Genomic DNA, 17,712 nt, shown 5'->3' with positions numbered 1-17,712 from the left:
ATAGTTACATATATCTTTCACATAAACAGCTACCCAGGCTGAGCTCATATACTCAGTTATTTTGTGATTATGCTATATATACCGGCTGTGCATATAGTTACATATAGCATACATATAAACAGATATTCCTGCTTGCTATACACACATAGCCTGTCTGTTATGCATCAAGTTACACATAAAAAACCATACCATACATATAACATATAAACTGCCTGCTGGGCATATAATTACTTCAACCTGCACATAAACAAATACTCAGCTTATACAGGCATCTTTCTATGCTCTCACCTGTAGCCTGCCTGTTCAGTATGTCCATTAGCCCTTCAGTTAACTTGACAGTCAGTCACAGTGACTCTGACTCAGCTGAGTGAGCTCACCGTGAGTGACCATGCCCGGCCCCCCCGCACCTTCCCGGCCCCCCCCCCCCCCCGCAGTACTGTTCACCGTGCCCCCGCGCCGTGGCCCCCCCCTCCCTCAGTCTGAGCAGCTTACCTGAGGTTGAACGGATTTCCACAGTTCCACTCCGTTCTCCTCAGTAGTCTGTCACACTGGCTCTGGCTGTCCCAGACGTTCCCACGCCACACACTCCACTGTCGACAGACTCCTGATCCTGACTGCTGCACCGCACGTGCAGTCACGAGACAATTGTTGTGAATTGTGATACACGTGCGTACAGCCGTCAGTACTCAGGAGGGAAGAGAAGTCAGAGATCAGTGCGTGCCAAAATGGAAAGTTCTGGCCGGGCAGCGCAGCAGAGAGCACCCGCGGGCCGCCGTCCCCAGAGACTGTCTAGACTCACTCACTGTGACATCAGCACCCGCCAGCCAGTGACAGTCACAACAAAGTACAAACTGACAATTGTGGCATCATCAATGATCATTGGCATGTGCCCCCTAAAAAATAAAAAAATTAATAATAATAAAAAAAAAAACAACCACCTGCTTTGTTGGGCCCCCCTGTTTGGGAGACCTGCTGGGCCCGGTCGCAATGGCGACCTTTGCATCAACGTTAGTTACGCCCCTGGAGCCATCATTAGGATACCTGGGTTCAAGTGACTGTGCCGTTAGCAGAATACTTCCTATTGTTTTTAACCTTTTCGTCTATTTTTATGGACATTCATGTGTATCTGACTTTCATGGGCTCTAGCTAATATTACTTTCATAATACATTGTCAACAATCCGGTATTAAATAAGAATTTAACATTTCAGTTTGAGACTTTTTTGCTTTCTTCCACTTATGTGTATTTAAATAGATACATTTTGAGCTAATCTTAGTTACGCTTCGCACAATAGAAAACATTTTTTAGGATGCTTGGTTTGTTTGCTATATTTTTCAACTAATGTATCTCTCTTTCTAAACTGTGATATTTTTTTATCCACCGTTAGTTTGTAGCTCATAAGAGAATTCTGTTTTATGGTTTTCATTTAAAGGTATAGCGCTGTGTAGTTTACCATATCTTCCTGAATCAACATTTCCCCTGTGTGATTGTACTAGAGGGTTGTACAGACACATATCTTATGTATACAGTACTTCAGCAGCTTCACCCTGACTCACACAGTGCCAGCAATTAGCGCCTCCAGTTAAGTCTTTACCCCAGTAAATACTTTACTTCCCCAATTCTTGTTTTTATAATACTGAATATTCTTAGATCATTTTATATTGTTTTTTGTAAAGGACCTCCTATTGGTACGGCCAGGACTCTGTGAAGAAGAGGACCAGGACAGTAGGGTTCTTCAGTGAGAAAAAAATCATTTTTTTTATTTTTATTGAGGACATACATAGCGGAAAAGAACATAGAGGTTTAAGTAGTATATACTTATATCAATAAATATCAATAATTACAAACTTAGCACAATAATACAATCAAAATAAATATCCTTGATTTTTGTCCCTATCACAGTCCGATCGGGCCACTCTTGGGTACTTTGTAGTAATCTGTAGAAATCAATATATGGATTATATTTAAAGATACTTATGAAAACAAAAGATATAATAAGAAATAGATTAAAGGCCAGGGCTGGACCTTCTATCAGTATACTAAAATTTAAACAGCGCCTTGTAACTTAAACCTTCTTAAAGGGACATTATACACTAAATTCTTCTTTGCATAAATGTTTTTTAGATGATACATTTATATAGCCCATACAATGATATCATCACTACAGGTTGGAGGATGAAGAAAGAATAGTCAAGGTGATCTATAATAATAATGTATTTAAAAAAACAAAAAGCATATTCCTCAAACATTTATAGATGTTGTGTAGCAATCATTCCTGTTGTAGTGCACCATCTAGTGGACCAAAATGAATTATATGTAAAGGGAAAACACCCTTTCTCTTGCAAGGTGTATCCAGTCCACGGATTCATCCATTACTTGTGGGATATTCTCCTTCCCTACAGGAAGTGGCAAAGAGAGCACACAGCAGAGCTGTCCATATAGCTCCCCCCCTAGCTCCGCCCCCCAGTCATTCTCTTTGCCTGCTATACGCACTAGTTCTCTCTCGGGAGGGTAAAGTGAATGTGGTGTTAGAATTGTAGTTTTTATTATCTTCAATCAAAAGTTTGTTATTTTAAATGGTACCGGTTTGTACTATTTACTCTGTAGCAGAAAAGTGATGAAGATTTCTGCTGAGAGGAAAATGATTTTAGCATGTTGTAACTAAAATCCACTGCTGTTCCCACACAGGACTGAGGAGTACCAGAAAACTTCAGTTGGGGGGAACAGTTTGCAGGCTTGACTGCATGAGGTATGTTCAGTCATTTATTTCTAGACAAGACTGAGATAATGCTAGAAGACTGACAATATCCCCATGTGGGGAGGGTAAGCTATGTTCTGAGACTCAGTATAGAATTGAATGCTTACATAACAGGGCTAATTGGGCTGGTTGACACTAATTCAGGGCAATCGATTATTTATTTAAGAAATACTCGTTGGAGACACTTTGTAAGCACTTTGGAGTGTTTTTTCTGGGGTTATTATCCACATGGCTTAAATTTAGTCACTTGAAAGGGATTTTTGTAGGCCTCACAGCTCCGGAGTGGAGTGGGAGAGGCCTAATTTCGCGCCTCAGATGCGCAGTTAGAATTGAAAGACAGTTCAGGCTGCTTCACATGGAGGGTCCAGAGACTGATTGAGGGCCTCAGAGAAGCTTTTTTCCCCCAAATCTGATCCCTAAGGGCAGGTAGGGCCACAGCAGTAAGCTGTGGCAAGGTGCTGCTCCGGTTTTGGCATTAAGGGGTTAATAGTTCTGAAACTTGCTGTGCAATCATATTAAAGCCTTAGGTACATACTGTGAAAATTTCAAAAGGATTGGTGCATTTTTCACTGTTTTGTAAAATTGTGTGCTCTTTTTATTTCTTAAAGGCACAGTAACGTTTTTTTCAAATTGTGTTTTTTATTTGATTAAAGTGTTTTCCAAGCTTGCTTGTGTATGCTACTAGTCTGTTAAACATGTCTGACACTAAGGAAAATCCTTGTTCAATGTGTTTAGAAGCCAAGGTGGAACCCCCTCTCAGAATGTGTCCCAATTGCACTAATATGTCTATACACTTTAAAGATCATATTGTTGCACTTAAAAATGTGGCCCAAGATGATTCTCAGACTGAAGGTAATGAGGATAGTCCGTCTACCTCTCCCCATGTGTCACAACCAGTTACGCCCGTGCAAGCGACGCTTAGTGCCTCTAGTGCGTCTGCCCCTATTACATTGCAACAACTAGCGACAGTTATGGATAATTCCCTTGCGGCCTTTCTATCCAAACTGCCAGTTTTTACTACAAAGCGTGATAGCTCTGTTTTAAGAACAGATTATGAGCAGTCTGAAGCTTTGGTAGCCTTATCTGATGTACCCTCACAACGCTCTGAAATGGAGGTCAGGGATTTGATGTCTGAGGGAGAAATTTCCGATTCAGGAAAGGTTTCTCATCGGGCAGAGTCAGATTCATTAGCCTCAGGGAGGTATTAGCTACTCTGGATGATTGTGACCCTATGGTGGTCCCAGAGAAGTTGTGTAAAATGGACAAGTACCTAGAAGTTCCTGTATACACTGATGCATTTCCGATCCCTAAGAGGGTTGCGGATATTGTTACTAGGGAGTGGGATAGACCAGGTGTCCCTTTTGTCCCCCCACCTATTTCTCCAACATAGGTGTGTCCGGTCCACGGCGTCATCCTTACTTGTGGGATATTCTCTTCCCCAACAGGAAATGGCAAAGAGCCCAGCAAAGCTGGTCACATGATCCCTCCTAGGCTCCGCCTACCCCAGTCATTCTCTTTGCCGTTGTACAGGCAACATCTCCACGGAGATGGCTTAGAGTTTTTTAGTGTTTAACTGTAGTTTTTATTATTCAATCAAGAGTTTGTTATTTTAAAATAGTGCTGGTATGTACTATTTACTCTGAAACAGAAAAGAGATGAAGATTTCTGTTTGTATGAGGAAAATGATTTTAGCAACCGTTACTAAAATCCATGGCTGTTCCACACAGGACTGTTGAGAGGAATTAACTTCAGTTGGGGGAACAGTGAGCAGTCTTTTGCTGCTTGAGGTATGACACATTCTAACAAGACGATGTAATGCTGGAAGCTGTCATTTTCCCTATGGGATCCGGTAAGCCATTTTTATTCACACAGTAAATAAGGGCTTCACAAGGGCTTATTAAGACTGTAGACATTTTCTGGGCTAAATCGATCATATTTACACATATTTAGCCTTGAGGAATCATTTAATCTGGGTATTTTTTGTAAAATAATATCGGCAGGCACTGTTTTAGACACTTTATTCTATTGGGGCTTTCCCTAATCATAGTCAGAGCCTCATTTTCGCGCCGGTATGGCGCACTTGTTTTTGAGAACAGCATGACATGCAGCTGCATGTGTGTGGAGCTCTGATACATAGAAAAGTCTTTCTGAAGGCATTATTTGGTATCGTATTCCCCTTTGGGCTTGGTTGGGTCTCAGCAAAGCAGATTCCAGGGACTGTAAAGGGGTTAAATATAAAAACGGCTCCGGTTCCGTTATTTTAAGGGTTAAAGCTTCCAAATTTGGTGTGCAATACTTTTAAGGCTTTAAGACACTGTGGTGAAATTTTGGTGAATTTTGAACAATTCCTTCATACTTTTTCGCAATTGCAGTAATAAAGTGTGTTCAGTTTAAAATTTAAAGTGACAGTAACGGTTTTATTTTAAAACGTTTTTTGTGCTTTGTTATCAAGATTATGCCTGTTTAACATGTCTGAACTACCAGATAGATTGTGTTCTGACTGTGGGGAAGCCAAGGTTCCTTCTCATTTAAATAGATGTGATTTATGTCATAATAAATTTAGTAAAAATGATGCCCAAGATGATTCCTCAAGTGAGGGGAGTAAGCATGGTACTGCATCATCCCCTCCTTCGTCTACACCAGTTTTGCCCATACAGGAGGCCCCTAGTACATCTAGCGCGCCAATACTCCTTACTATGCAACATTAACGGCTGTAATGGATAATTCTATCAAAAACATTTTAGCCAATATGCCCACTTATCAGCGAAAGTGCGACTGCTCTGTTTTAGAAAATACTGAAGAGCATGAGGCCGCTGATGATATTGTTTCTGAAAGGCCCCTACACCAGTCTGAGGGGGCCAGGGAGGTTTTGTCTGAGGGAGAAATTTCAGATTCAGGAAAAATTTCTCAACAAGCTGAACCTGATGTGATTACTTTTAAATTTAAGTTGGAACATCTCCGCGCTCTGCTTAAGGAGGTGTTATCAAATTTGGATGATTGTGATTATCTGGTCATTCCAGAAACACTATGTAAAATGGACAAGTTCCTAGAGGCCCCGGGGCCCCCCGAAGCTTTTCCTATACTCAAGCGGGTGGCGTACATTGTTAATAAAGAATGGGACAGGCCCGGTGTACCTTTCGTACCTCCCCCCATATTTAAAAAATTGTTTCCTATAGTCGACCCCAGAAAGGACTTATGGCAGACAGTCCCCAAGGTCGAGGGGGCGGTTTCTACTCTAAACAAGCGCACCACTATACCCATAGAAGATAGTTGTGCTTTCCAAGATCCTATGGATAAAAAATTAGAAGGTTTGCTAAAAAAGATGTTTGTTCAGCAAGGTTACCTTCTACAACCAATTGCATGCATTGTCCCTGTCACTACAGCCGCGTGTTTCTGGTGCGATGAGCTAGAAAAGGCGATTATTAGTAATTCTTCTTCTTATGAGGAGATTATGGACAGAATTCGTGCTCTTAAATTGGCTAATTCTTTCACCCTAGACGCCACCTTGCAATTGGCTAGGTTAGCGGCGAAAAATTCTGGGTTTGCTATTGTGGCGCGCAGAGCGCTTTGGTTAAAATCTTGGTCAGCGGATGCGTCTTCCAAGAACAAATTGTTTGACATTCCTTTCAAGGGGAAAACACTGTTTGGCCCTGACTTGAAAGAGTTTATCTCTGATATCACTGGGGGCAAGGGCCACGCCCTTCCTCAGAATAGGTCTTTCAAGGCCAAAAATAAACCTAATTTTCGTCCCTTTCGCAGAAACGGACCAGCCCCAAGTGCTACGTCCTCTAAGCAGGAGGGTAATACTTCTCAAGCCAATCCAGCCTGGAGACCAAGGCAAGGCTGGAACAAAGGAAAGCAGGCCAAGAAACCTGCCACTGCTCCCAAGACAGCATGAGATGCGGGCCCCCGATCCGGGACCGGATTGGTGGGGGGCAGACTCTCTCTCTTCACTCAGGCTTGGGCAAGAGATGTTCTGGATCCTTGGGCGCTAGAAATAGTCTTCCAAGGTTATCTTCTGGAAGTGATTCATCCTGTTCCATTAAAAGAACGAGGGATGGGGTTCTACTCCAATCTGTTCGTAGTTCCCAAAAAAGAGGGAACGTTCAGACCAATCTTAGATCTCAAGATCCTAAACAAGTTTCTCAAGGTTCCATCGTCCAAAATGGAAACCATTCGAACAATCCTTCCATCCAGAAAGGTCAATTCTTGACCACGGTGGATTTAAAGGATGCGTATCTACATATTCCTGTCCACAAGGAACATCATCGGTTCCTAAGGTTCGCATTCCTGGACAAGCATTACCAGTTCGTGGCGCTTCCTTTCGGATTAGCCACTGTTCCAAGGATTTTCACAAAGGTACTAGGGTCCCTTCTGGCGGTGCTAAGACCAAGGGGCATTGCTGTAGTACCTTACTTGGACGACATTCTGATTCAAGCGTCGTCCCTTCCTCAAGCAAAGGCTCACACGGACATAGTCCTGGCCTTTCTCAGATCTCACGGATGGTAAGTGAACGTGGAAAAGAGTTCTCTATCTCCGTCGACAAGAGTTCCCTTCTTGGGAACAATAATAGACTCCTTAGAAATGAGGATTTTTCTGACAGAGACCAGAAAAACAAAACTTCTAAACTCTTGTCGGATACTTCCTTCCGTTCCTCTTCCTTCCATAGCACAGTGCATGGAAGTGATAGGTTTGATGGTAGCGGCAATGGACATAGTTCCTTTTGCGCGTATTCATCTAAGACCATTTCAATTGTGTATGCTCAGTCAGTGGAATGGGGACTATACAGACTTGTCTCCGAAGATACAAGTAAATCAGAGGACCAGAGACTCACTCCGTTGGTGGCTGTCCCTGGACAACCTGTCGCTAGGGGTGACCTCCCGCAGACCAGAGTGGGTCATTGTCACGACCGACGCCAGTCTGATGGGCTGGGGCGCGGTCTGGGGATCCCTGAAAGCTCAGGGTCTTTGGTCTCGGGAAGAATCTCTTCTACCGATAAATATTCTGGAACTGAGAGCGATATTCAATGCTCTCAAGGCTTGGCCTCAGCTAGCGAGGGCCAAGTTCATACGGTTTCAATCAGACAACATGACGACTGTTGCGTACATCAACCATCAGGGGGGAACAAGGAGTTCCCTGGCGATGGAAGAAGTGACCAAAATCATTCAATGGGCGGAGACTCGCTCCTGCCACCTGTCTGCAATCCACATCCCAGGAGTGGAAACTTGGGAAGCGGATTTTCTGATTCGTCAGACATTGCATCCGGGGGTGTGGGAACTCCATCCGGAAATCTTTGCCCAAATTACTCAACTGTGGGGCATTCCAGACATGGATCTGATGGCCTCTCGTCAGAACTTCAAGGTTCCTTGCTACGGGTCCAGATCCAGGGATCCCAAGGCGACTCTAGTAGATGCACTAGTAGCACCTTGGACCTTCAACCTAGCTTATGTATTCCCGCCGTTTCCTCTCATCCCCAGGCTGGTAGCCAGGATCAATCAGGAGAGGGCGTAGGTGATCTTGATAGCTCCTGCGTAACCACGCAGGACTTGGTAGGCAGATCTGGTGAATATGTCATCGGCTTCACCATGGAAGCTACCTTTGAGACGAGACCTTCTTGTTCAAGGTCCGTTCGAACATCCGAATCTGGTCCTACTCCAGCTGACTGCTTGGAGATTGAACGCTTGATCTTATCAAAGCGAGGGTTCTCAGATTCTGTTATTGATACTCTTGTTCAGGCCAGAAAGCCTGTAACTAGAAAAATTTACCACAAAATATGGAAAAAATATATCTGTTGGTGTGAATCTAAAGGATTCCCTTGGGACAAGGTAAAGATTCCTAGGATTCTATCCTTTCTTCAAGAAGGATTGGAGAAAGGATTATCTGCAAGTTCCTTGAAGGGACAGATTTCTGCCTTGTCTGTGTTACTTCACAAAGAGCTGGCAGCTGTGCCAGATGTTCAAGCCTTTGTTCAGGCTCTGGTTAGAATCAAGCCTGTTTACAAACCTTTGACTCCTCCTTGGAGTCTCAACTTAGTTCTTTCAGTTCTTCAGGGGGTTCCGTTTGAACCCTTACATTCCGTTGATATTAAGTTATTATCTTGGAAAGTTTTGTTTTTGGCTGCAATTTCTTCCGCTAGAAGAGTTTCAGAATTATCTGCTCTGCAGTGTTCTCCTCCTTATCTGGTGTTCCATGCAGATAAGGTGGTTTTACGTACTAAACCTGGTTTTCTTCCAAAAGTTGTTTCTAACAAAAACATTAACCAGGAGATAATCGTGCCTTCTTTGGGTCCGAAACCAGTTTCGAAGAAGGAACGTTTGTTGCACAATTTGGATGTTGTTCGCGCTCTAAAATTCTATTTAGATGCTACAAAGGATTTTAGACAAACATCTTCCTTGTTTGTTGTTTATTCTGGTAACAGGAGAGGTCAAAAAGCAACTTCTACCTCTCTCTCTTTTTGGATTAAAAGCATCATCAGATTGGCTTACGAGACTGCCGGACGGCAGCCTCCTGAAAGAATCACAGCTCATTCCACTAGGGCTGTGGCTTCCACATGGGCCTTCAAGAACGAGGCTTCTGTTGATCAGATATGTAGGGCAGCGACTTGGTCTTCACTGCACACTTTTACCAAATTTTACAAGTTTGATACTTTTGCTTCTTCTGAGGCTATTTTTTGGGAGAAAGGTTTTGCAAGCCGTGGTGCCTTCCATCTAGGTGACCTGATTTGCTCCCTCCCTTCATCCGTGTCCTAAAGCTTTGGTATTGGTTCCCACAAGTAAGGATGACGCCGTGGACCGGACACACCTATGTTGGAGAAAACAGAATTTATGTTTACCTGATAAATTACTTTCTCCAACGGTGTATCCGGTCCACGGCCCGCCCTGGTTTTTTAATCAGGTCTGATGATTTATTTTCTTTAACTACAGTCACCACGGTATCATATGGTTTCTCCTATGCAAATATTCCTCCTTAACGTCGGTCGAATGACTGGGGTAGGCGGAGCCTAGGAGGGATCATGTGACCAGCTTTGCTGGGCTCTTTGCCATTTCCTGTTGGGGAAGAGAATATCCCACAAGTAAGGATGACGCCGTGGACCGGACACACCGTTGGAGAAAGTAATTTATCAGGTAAACATAAATTCTGTTTTTTAAGAAAATGTTCCCCATAACTGACCGTAGGCGGGACTCGTGGGAGACGGTCCCTAAGGTAGAGGGGGCTGTTTCGACACTTGCTAAACGCACAACCATACCAATTGAAGACAGTTGTGCTTTTAAAGATCCTATGGATAAAAAGTTAGGTTTACTTAAGAAAATCTTTGTTCAACAAGGCTTTCTTCTCCAACCTATTGCCTGCATTGTTCCTGTAACTACTGCAGCGGCTTTCTGGTTCGAGGCGCTGGAGGAGTCGCTCCAGACGGAGACCTCATATGACGAAATTATGGATAGAATTAAGGCTCTAAAGCTGGCTAATTCATTTATCACAGATGCCGCTTTGCAATTAGCTAAGTTGGCTGCAGAGCGCTTTGGCTCAAGTCATGGTCGGCAGATGTGTCGTCAAAATCCAAATTGTTAAATATCCCTTTCAAGGGAAAGACCCTTTTCGGGCCAGAATTGAAAGAGATTATTTCAGAAATCACCGGGGGAAAGGGCCATGCTCTCCCCCAGGACAAGCTTTTTAAGGCTAAAAACAAAGCTAATTTTCGCTCCTTTCGTAATTTCAGGAGCTGTCCCGCTTCAGCATCTACAGCTGCAAAGCAAGAGGGTAACGCTTCACAGCCCAAGGCAACCTGGAAGCCTTATCAGGGCTGGAACAAGGGTAAACAGGCCAAAAAGCCTGCAGCTGCTACCAAGACAGCATGAAGGGGTAGCCCCCGATCCGGGACCGGATCTAGTAGGGGGCAGACTTTCTCTCTTCGCTCAGGCCTGGGCAAGAGATGTTCTCGATCCCTGGGCTTAGAGATTGTTACCCAGGGATATCTTCTAGAATTCAAGGACTCCCCTCCAAGGGGAAGGTTCCATATTTCTCGTCTGTCTACAGACCCGACAAAGAAAGAGGCGTTCTTACGCTGTGTAGAAGACCTACATACAATGGGAGTGATCCACCCTGTTCCAATTGCGGAACAACGGCTGGGGTTTTAATCAAACCTGTTTGTGGTTCCCAAAAAAGAAGGAACTTTCAGACCAATCCTGGATCTCAAAATTCTAAACAAATTCCTCAGGGTCCCATCATTCAAAATGGAGACCATTCAAACTATTTTACCTATGATCCAGGAAGGTCAATATATGACTACCATGGATCTAAAGGATGCATACCTGCATATTCCAATCCACAAAGATCATCATCAGTTCCTCCGGTTCGCTTTTCTAGACAAGCATTACCAGTTCGTGGCTCTTCCATTCGGTTTAGCCACTGCTCCCAGAATTTTCACAAAGGTGCTAGGGTCCCTTCTGGCGGTTCTAAGACCGCGGGGCATAGTATTGGCGCCTTATCTAGACGACATCTTAATTCAGGCGCAGTCTTTTCACAGAGCCAAGGCTCACACGGAAATTGTATTGGCCTTTCTAAGGTCCCACGGGTGGAAGGTGAACATAAAAAAGAGTTCCCTGTCCCCACTCACAAGGGTTCCCTTCCTAGGAACACTAATAGATTCGGTAGAAATGAAAATATTTCTGACGGAGGTCAGACAGTTGAAACTTTTAACTACTTGCCGAGTTCTTCATTCCATTCCTCGGCCATCTGTAGCTCAGTGCATGGATCGGATTAATGGTTGCGGCAATGGACATAGTCCCTTTTGCTCAAATACACCTCAGGCCACTGCAACTATGCTTGCTCAAACAGTGGAATGGGGATTATGCAGATTTGTCTCCTCAAATACAGTTGGACCAGAAGACCAGAGATTCTCTTCTCTGGTGGTTGTCTCAGGATCACCTGTCTCAGGGAATGTGTTTCCGCAGACCAGAGTGGATCATTGTAACGACCGACGCCAGTCTATTGGGTTGGGGTACAGTCTGGGACTCCCTGAAGGCTCAGGGCTTATGGTCTCGGGAAGAAGCTCTTCTCACGATAAATATTCTGGAACTGAGGCCGATATTCAACGCGCTTCAGGCCTGGCCTCAGCTAGCTGCGGCCAAATTCATCAGATTTCAGTCGGACAACATCACGACTGTAGCTTATGTCAATCATCAAGGGGGAACAAAGAGTTCCTTAGCAATGATGGAAGTAACCAAAATAATCAGGTGGGCGGAGGATCACTCCTGCCGTCTCTCAGCAATTCACATCCCAGGAGTAGTCAACTGGGAGGCGGATTTTCTAAGTCGTCAGACTTTTCACCCGGGAGAGTGGGAACTCCACCCGGAGGTATTTGCCCAGCTGACTCAGCTATGGGGCATTCCGGAATTGGACCTGATGGCGTCCCGTCAGAAAACCAAGCTTCCTCTCTACGGGTCCAGGTCCCGGGACCCCAAGGCGGCATTGATAGATGCTATAGTAGCGCCTTGGTCTTTCAATCTGGCTTATGCTTTCCCACCGTTTCCTCTTCTTCCTCGTCTGATTGCCAGAATCAAGCAGGAGAAGGCGTTGGTGATCTCTATAGCGCCTGCGTGGCCACGCAGGACTTGGTATGCAGACCTAGTGGACATGTCATCTGTCCCACCATGGACACTGCCAATGAGGCAGGACCTTCTGATACAGGGTCCGTTCAAGCATCCAAATCTAGTTTCTCTACGTCTGACTGCTTGGAGATTGAACGCTTAATTCTATCAAAGCGTGGGTTTTCTGAGTCAGTTATAGATACTCTGATCCAGGGTAGAAGGCCTGTCACCAGGAAAATCTACCATAAGATATGGTGGAAATATCTTTGTTGGTGTGAATCCAAGGGTTACTCATGGTGTAAGATTAGGATTCCCAGGATATTGTCTTTTCTCCAAGACGGATTGGAGAAAGGATTGTCAGCTAGTTCTTTAAAGGGACAGATATCTGCTCTGTCTATCCTTTTACACAAGCGTCTGGCAGAGGTACCGGACGTTCAAGCATTTGCACAGACTTTGGTCAGAATCAAGCCTGTCTATAAACCTGTGGCTCCGCCATGGAGTCTAAATCTAGTTCTTTCAGTTCTTCAAGGGGTTCCGTTTGAACATTTACATTCCATAGATATTAAGTTGTTATCTTGGAAAGTTTTGTTTTTGGTAGCTATCTCTTCTGCTCGAAGAATGTCAGAATTATCCGCCTTACAGTGTGATTCACCTTATCTGGTGTTCCACGCAGATAAGGTAGTTTTGCGTACCAAACCTGGTTTTCTTCCTAAAGTTGTTTCTAACAAGAATATTAACCAGGAAATAGTTGTTCCTTCTTTGTGTCCTAACCCATCTTCGAAGAAGGAACGTCTATTGCACAATCTTGATGTAGTTTGTGCTTTAAAGTTCTATTTACAAGCAACTAAGGATTTCAGACAAACATCTTCTTTGTTTGTTATCTATTCTGGTAAGAGGAGAGGTCAGAAAGCGACTGCTACCTCTCTTTCCTTTTGGCTGAAAAGCATCATCCGTTTGGCCTATGAGACTGCTGGCCAGCAGCCTCCTGAAAGAATTACTGCTCACTCTACTAGAGCAGTGGCTTCCACATGGGCTTTTAGAAATTAGGTTTCTGTTGAACAGATTTGTAAGGCAGCGACTTGGTCTTCACTGCATACTTTTGCCAAATTTTATAAATTCGATACTTTTGCTTCTTCGGAGGCTATTTTTGGAAGAAAGGTTTTGCAAGCAGTGGTGCCTTCCGTTTATTCAAGAACAAGGGGTCATGAGCTCAAGCTAAAGGGTAGTAGATTCAGAAGTAATTTGAGGAAGCACTTCTTTACAGAAAGAGTGATTGATTTATGGAATAAACTTCCTCAAGAGGTAGTAGCAACAAACACTGTGGGGGACTTTAAAAATGCATGGGACAAGCATAGGGCTATCCTACGAACTAGATAAGTTTATACTGTTAGGTAAGGTCGGGCAGACTTGCTGGGCCTATGGCTCTTATCTGCCGTCAATATCTATGTTTCTATGTTTAGGGTACCTGTCTTGTTCCCTCCCTTCATCCGTGTCCTAATGCTTTGGTATTGGTATCCCACAAGTAATGGATGAATCCGTGGACTGAATACACCTTGCAAGAGAAAACAGAATTTATGCTTACCTGATAAATTACTTTCTCTTGTGGTGTATCCAGTCCACGGCCCGCCCTGGCAATTAAGCCAGGTAAATTTTTTTTGTTTAAACTACAGTCACCACTGCACCCTATAGTTTCTCCTCTTTCTTCCTAGCCTTTGGTCGAATGACTGGGGGGGCGGAGCTAGGGTGGGAGCTATATGGACAGCTCTGCTGTGTGCTCTCTTTGCCACTTCCTGTAGGGAAGGAGAATATCCCACAAGTAATGGATCAATCAGTGGACTGGATACACCGCAAGAGAAAGTAATTTATCAGGTAAGCATAAATTCTGTTTTTCTAAATATGAGCTTAAACCAACATTGTACACTAGATTTTTCTTTGCATAACATGTTTTGTAGATTATCCATTTATTTAGCCCATCTGGTAGTGTTTTTTAAAAAAATATATAGTTTTTTTATTTTTTTCAACATCATTGTGCAGATGTATACGTGTATTTACTGACTCCTGCAGACTCCTGTTTGTTCTCTGTCTTTTCATATGCAGGGAAGGGGGTAGGTGGGGAATGTCTGCTATTTTTGTTTACCCAGTCCCTTTCACTGGGTGTTCCAGCTATCCTCATCAACTGCTAAACTGGGAGCTTCTAAGTAAGTTTTTAAAATATTGTATACAGTATTTTTAGATCAGTATCTGCATATTCTTCTTTATTGTAGTGTCTATTACATGCAGTTATATGAAAATTGGTGTATACTGTCCCTTTAAATTATACAGGCTGGAAAATCACACTCACTATGTAAGGAATGTGTTGGTGAGAACTGGGTGGAGCCTAGCAGCACACACGGATGGATGTGTGAGAGCTGAGCTCCGGTATGTGATACAGCAAAATAGGTGGATAATGCCGAACAGATGCATACCAAGAGGCTAAGAAGGCACTAAGGTTGGTGGCACAGTTCCCGGCTATAGTCCTGAGAGGAAAATCTCCAAGAAAAAGGGAAGAAAATCGCCTGATAGCACTCTTGCACAGAACGAATATATACAGTGGAGGCCACGCGCAGCTAACTTAAATCTATCTCGGAGCAGAACAGGAGTGACTGTTGATGGTTCCGGCTACATTGATCGATATGACACCAAGATGCAAAGCCCATACAAGAGGTAACCGGGTTTACAGGGAACACAAACCACAAGTGGGGGACACAAAACAATAATGGTGAAGCGTTACAGAAAGAGCGCCAAGATACGCACATAAACATCTCTCAGGCTGGCAAGCTTAGTCTTTGGTGATCATTGAGACACTACTATTTTTGATTTTGCACACAACCATGACTATAATACCTCAATGAAAAGATTACAGATTGTGCAGATACGGTAGTGATGATATATAAAGCAAGCTGCAGGAACTGCACACATCAGCAGAAAGTAAACTGCCATTGAAAAAACTGAACACCATCACCGCTGGCAATTATGATAAACCCCACTGATGTTTCTGCAAAGGAGAACTGAGCCACAAATGTAATCCTGATACAATAAGCGGGACATTGTCTCTCAGTAAGAATATCTGAGGGTAAAAAATATATATATTAATCATTCTGCACAGAAACGATTGAGATAACCTGCACTCCTGGCCTGGTTCACAATGTCTACCAGAAGGTTTCAGAAAACTGACAAACTCATTAAGCTTACTTATATGGATACATTTCTTAGATCCAATGCAGCTCATAAACAGCTAGAAACTACCTCAATGGAGGCAGAAGAGGATTCTGACTTAGAATCTGAACAAAGCAAGCCTATAGATGATCAAACACCGGTAACCAAAGCCGACCTCAGCATGCTAGTGTCAAAGCAGGACATTGCATCAAATTTTGAAAAACTCTGGGATAAAATTGATAGTTTCCATACCACAGTGACTAGCAGATATAAAAAATGAGATGCTTGAAATGGGAAACAGGGTGGAAGCCCTAGAAAATGACAAGGAAGATATTGAGGAAAATGTAGCTGTCATGTCGCAGACAATCTCCCTCCAGCAACAACAAATAGATGACCTCCAAGACAAAATGGAGGACATTGAGAATCGCACTAGGAGGTCGAATCTCCGGATAAAGGGTATACCGGAATCGATTGGACCAGCTGACCTTTTGTCTTATTTGCAAGGCCTCTTCAAAGCTATCACAGTGGCTACGGATGACACAGAATACCATATCGAGATAGCCCACAGAGCACTCGGGGCCAGACCGCAGAAAGATATGCCACCAAGGGATGTAATCATCAAATTCCTCAGGTTTCTTGATAAAGAGAAAATCTTGAATGCATCTCGGAAGAACCCCACGTTTAAATACCAGGGGAAGGTGGTGCAATTTTTTCAAGATTTCTGCGTGAAAACACTGCAGCGACGAAGCAAACTTCGACCATTAACCTCATTGCTCAGAAAACGCCAGATCACATATCGCTGGGGCTTTCCATTTGCCCTTTACATACTTAAAGATGGTAAGATAACTTCAATCAAGACAATACAGGAGATTCCTGGGGTGTGCAGGACCCTAGGTATAGAAACACCGGACATACCGCCTGACCCCGATCTCGGGGAGAAGAGAGGGACACAAACCTTAACACATCCTCTCGAGATCCAGTTGGATAAAAGTGAATAATAAACGATCCAAGACATGATACCTTATCTGACTGGAACTTTACTGGAAACAGATCGAATTTGGGAGATTGGTGAGACTCTCTTCTAAACACTATCAGGGTTGTATTTTAGAGACTATATGCAATACACTTAGACTGTCTTAGACAATGAGCTAAAGCCATTAGAACATATTCTATATACATAGATTATTCTGTTAACCTAACACTGCTCTTCAATTTCTTTACTCATTACCACCTATGGTAAATTAAGGTAATATTATGAGCTACAAGGTATCACTGATTATATGTTATACTAATGCAAATTAGGGATATTTTGTGTTGTTTTTACTGTTTTCTTTTACAGGAACATATAAGTTTTGTTATGTTATATAATTGGTTTGTTTTGTGCCGAGTCAACTGCATCTTAGTTAACACCTTTTTGTGGAGCTACACCAAGGTTAAAAATACAGGGACTGTAAGATTAGACCTACATAATAGAACAGAATCTGACACTCCAGGTTATTTAAATAATGAAAAGAGATGGTTATATACTAATGTATGCACTGCTTTACTGAAACATTGCTATGGCTGAAATACTACACTTTCCTGGAGTTAACTTGATTTCACATAATGTGAGAGGCCTTAATTCAGACATAAAACGGAGGACTGCACTAACACAATATAGAAAGCTTAGAGCAAATATTTTAGTTTTACAGGAGACTCACTTTCTGAAAACACAAATACCCAAATATTGGTCCAAAGAATATTCACAGCACTTTCATTCTACCGCCAACACTAAAACTAGGGGAGTCTCTATATTGATTCACTCGTCCTTGGGTTTTGAACACAGGGACACAGTGAAAGATAGTGAGGGCCGTTATATAATGGTGAGGGGTAATATACAGGGAACTGAAGTACTCCTATGCAATATCTATGCACCCAACGAGCAACAAGAACCATTCTTTAGATGTATAACTAATTTGCTCACCAATTGGTCTAGATCGAGAATCATATTGGCAGTTGATTTCAATATAGACCTTGCAGCACTAGGGAGGGCGACGACAGGGAACATTTCAAAAAAGAAAATTAAAAAGCATAGCTAAAAAAGTCGGTGAGCTACTCCGGCCACATGGGTTACAAGATACATGGATCACATTATACGGAGATACTACTGATACAACCTACTATTCCTCAGCGC

General features: G+C 43.1%; 1 long non-coding RNA gene across 1 annotated transcript in view; it reads left to right on the top strand.

The window, feature by feature from the left end:
• The window catches only part of LOC128655665 (uncharacterized), a 67,229-nt gene extending 50,577 nt beyond the window's left edge, over positions 1-16,652 (top strand). Inside the window, exon 4 of the long non-coding RNA XR_008401873.1 lies at positions 14,667-16,652. This is a non-coding gene — a long non-coding RNA (uncharacterized LOC128655665). The remainder of the gene's footprint in view (positions 1-14,666) is intronic.
• The last annotated feature ends 1,060 nt before the right edge of the window (positions 16,653-17,712 follow it).

Source organism: Bombina bombina, chromosome 4 (genome assembly GCF_027579735.1).
Source record: "Bombina bombina isolate aBomBom1 chromosome 4, aBomBom1.pri, whole genome shotgun sequence".
Lineage (NCBI taxonomy): Eukaryota > Metazoa > Chordata > Amphibia > Anura > Bombinatoridae > Bombina > Bombina bombina.
This window is presented reverse-complemented; position numbering and strand designations above follow the sequence as displayed.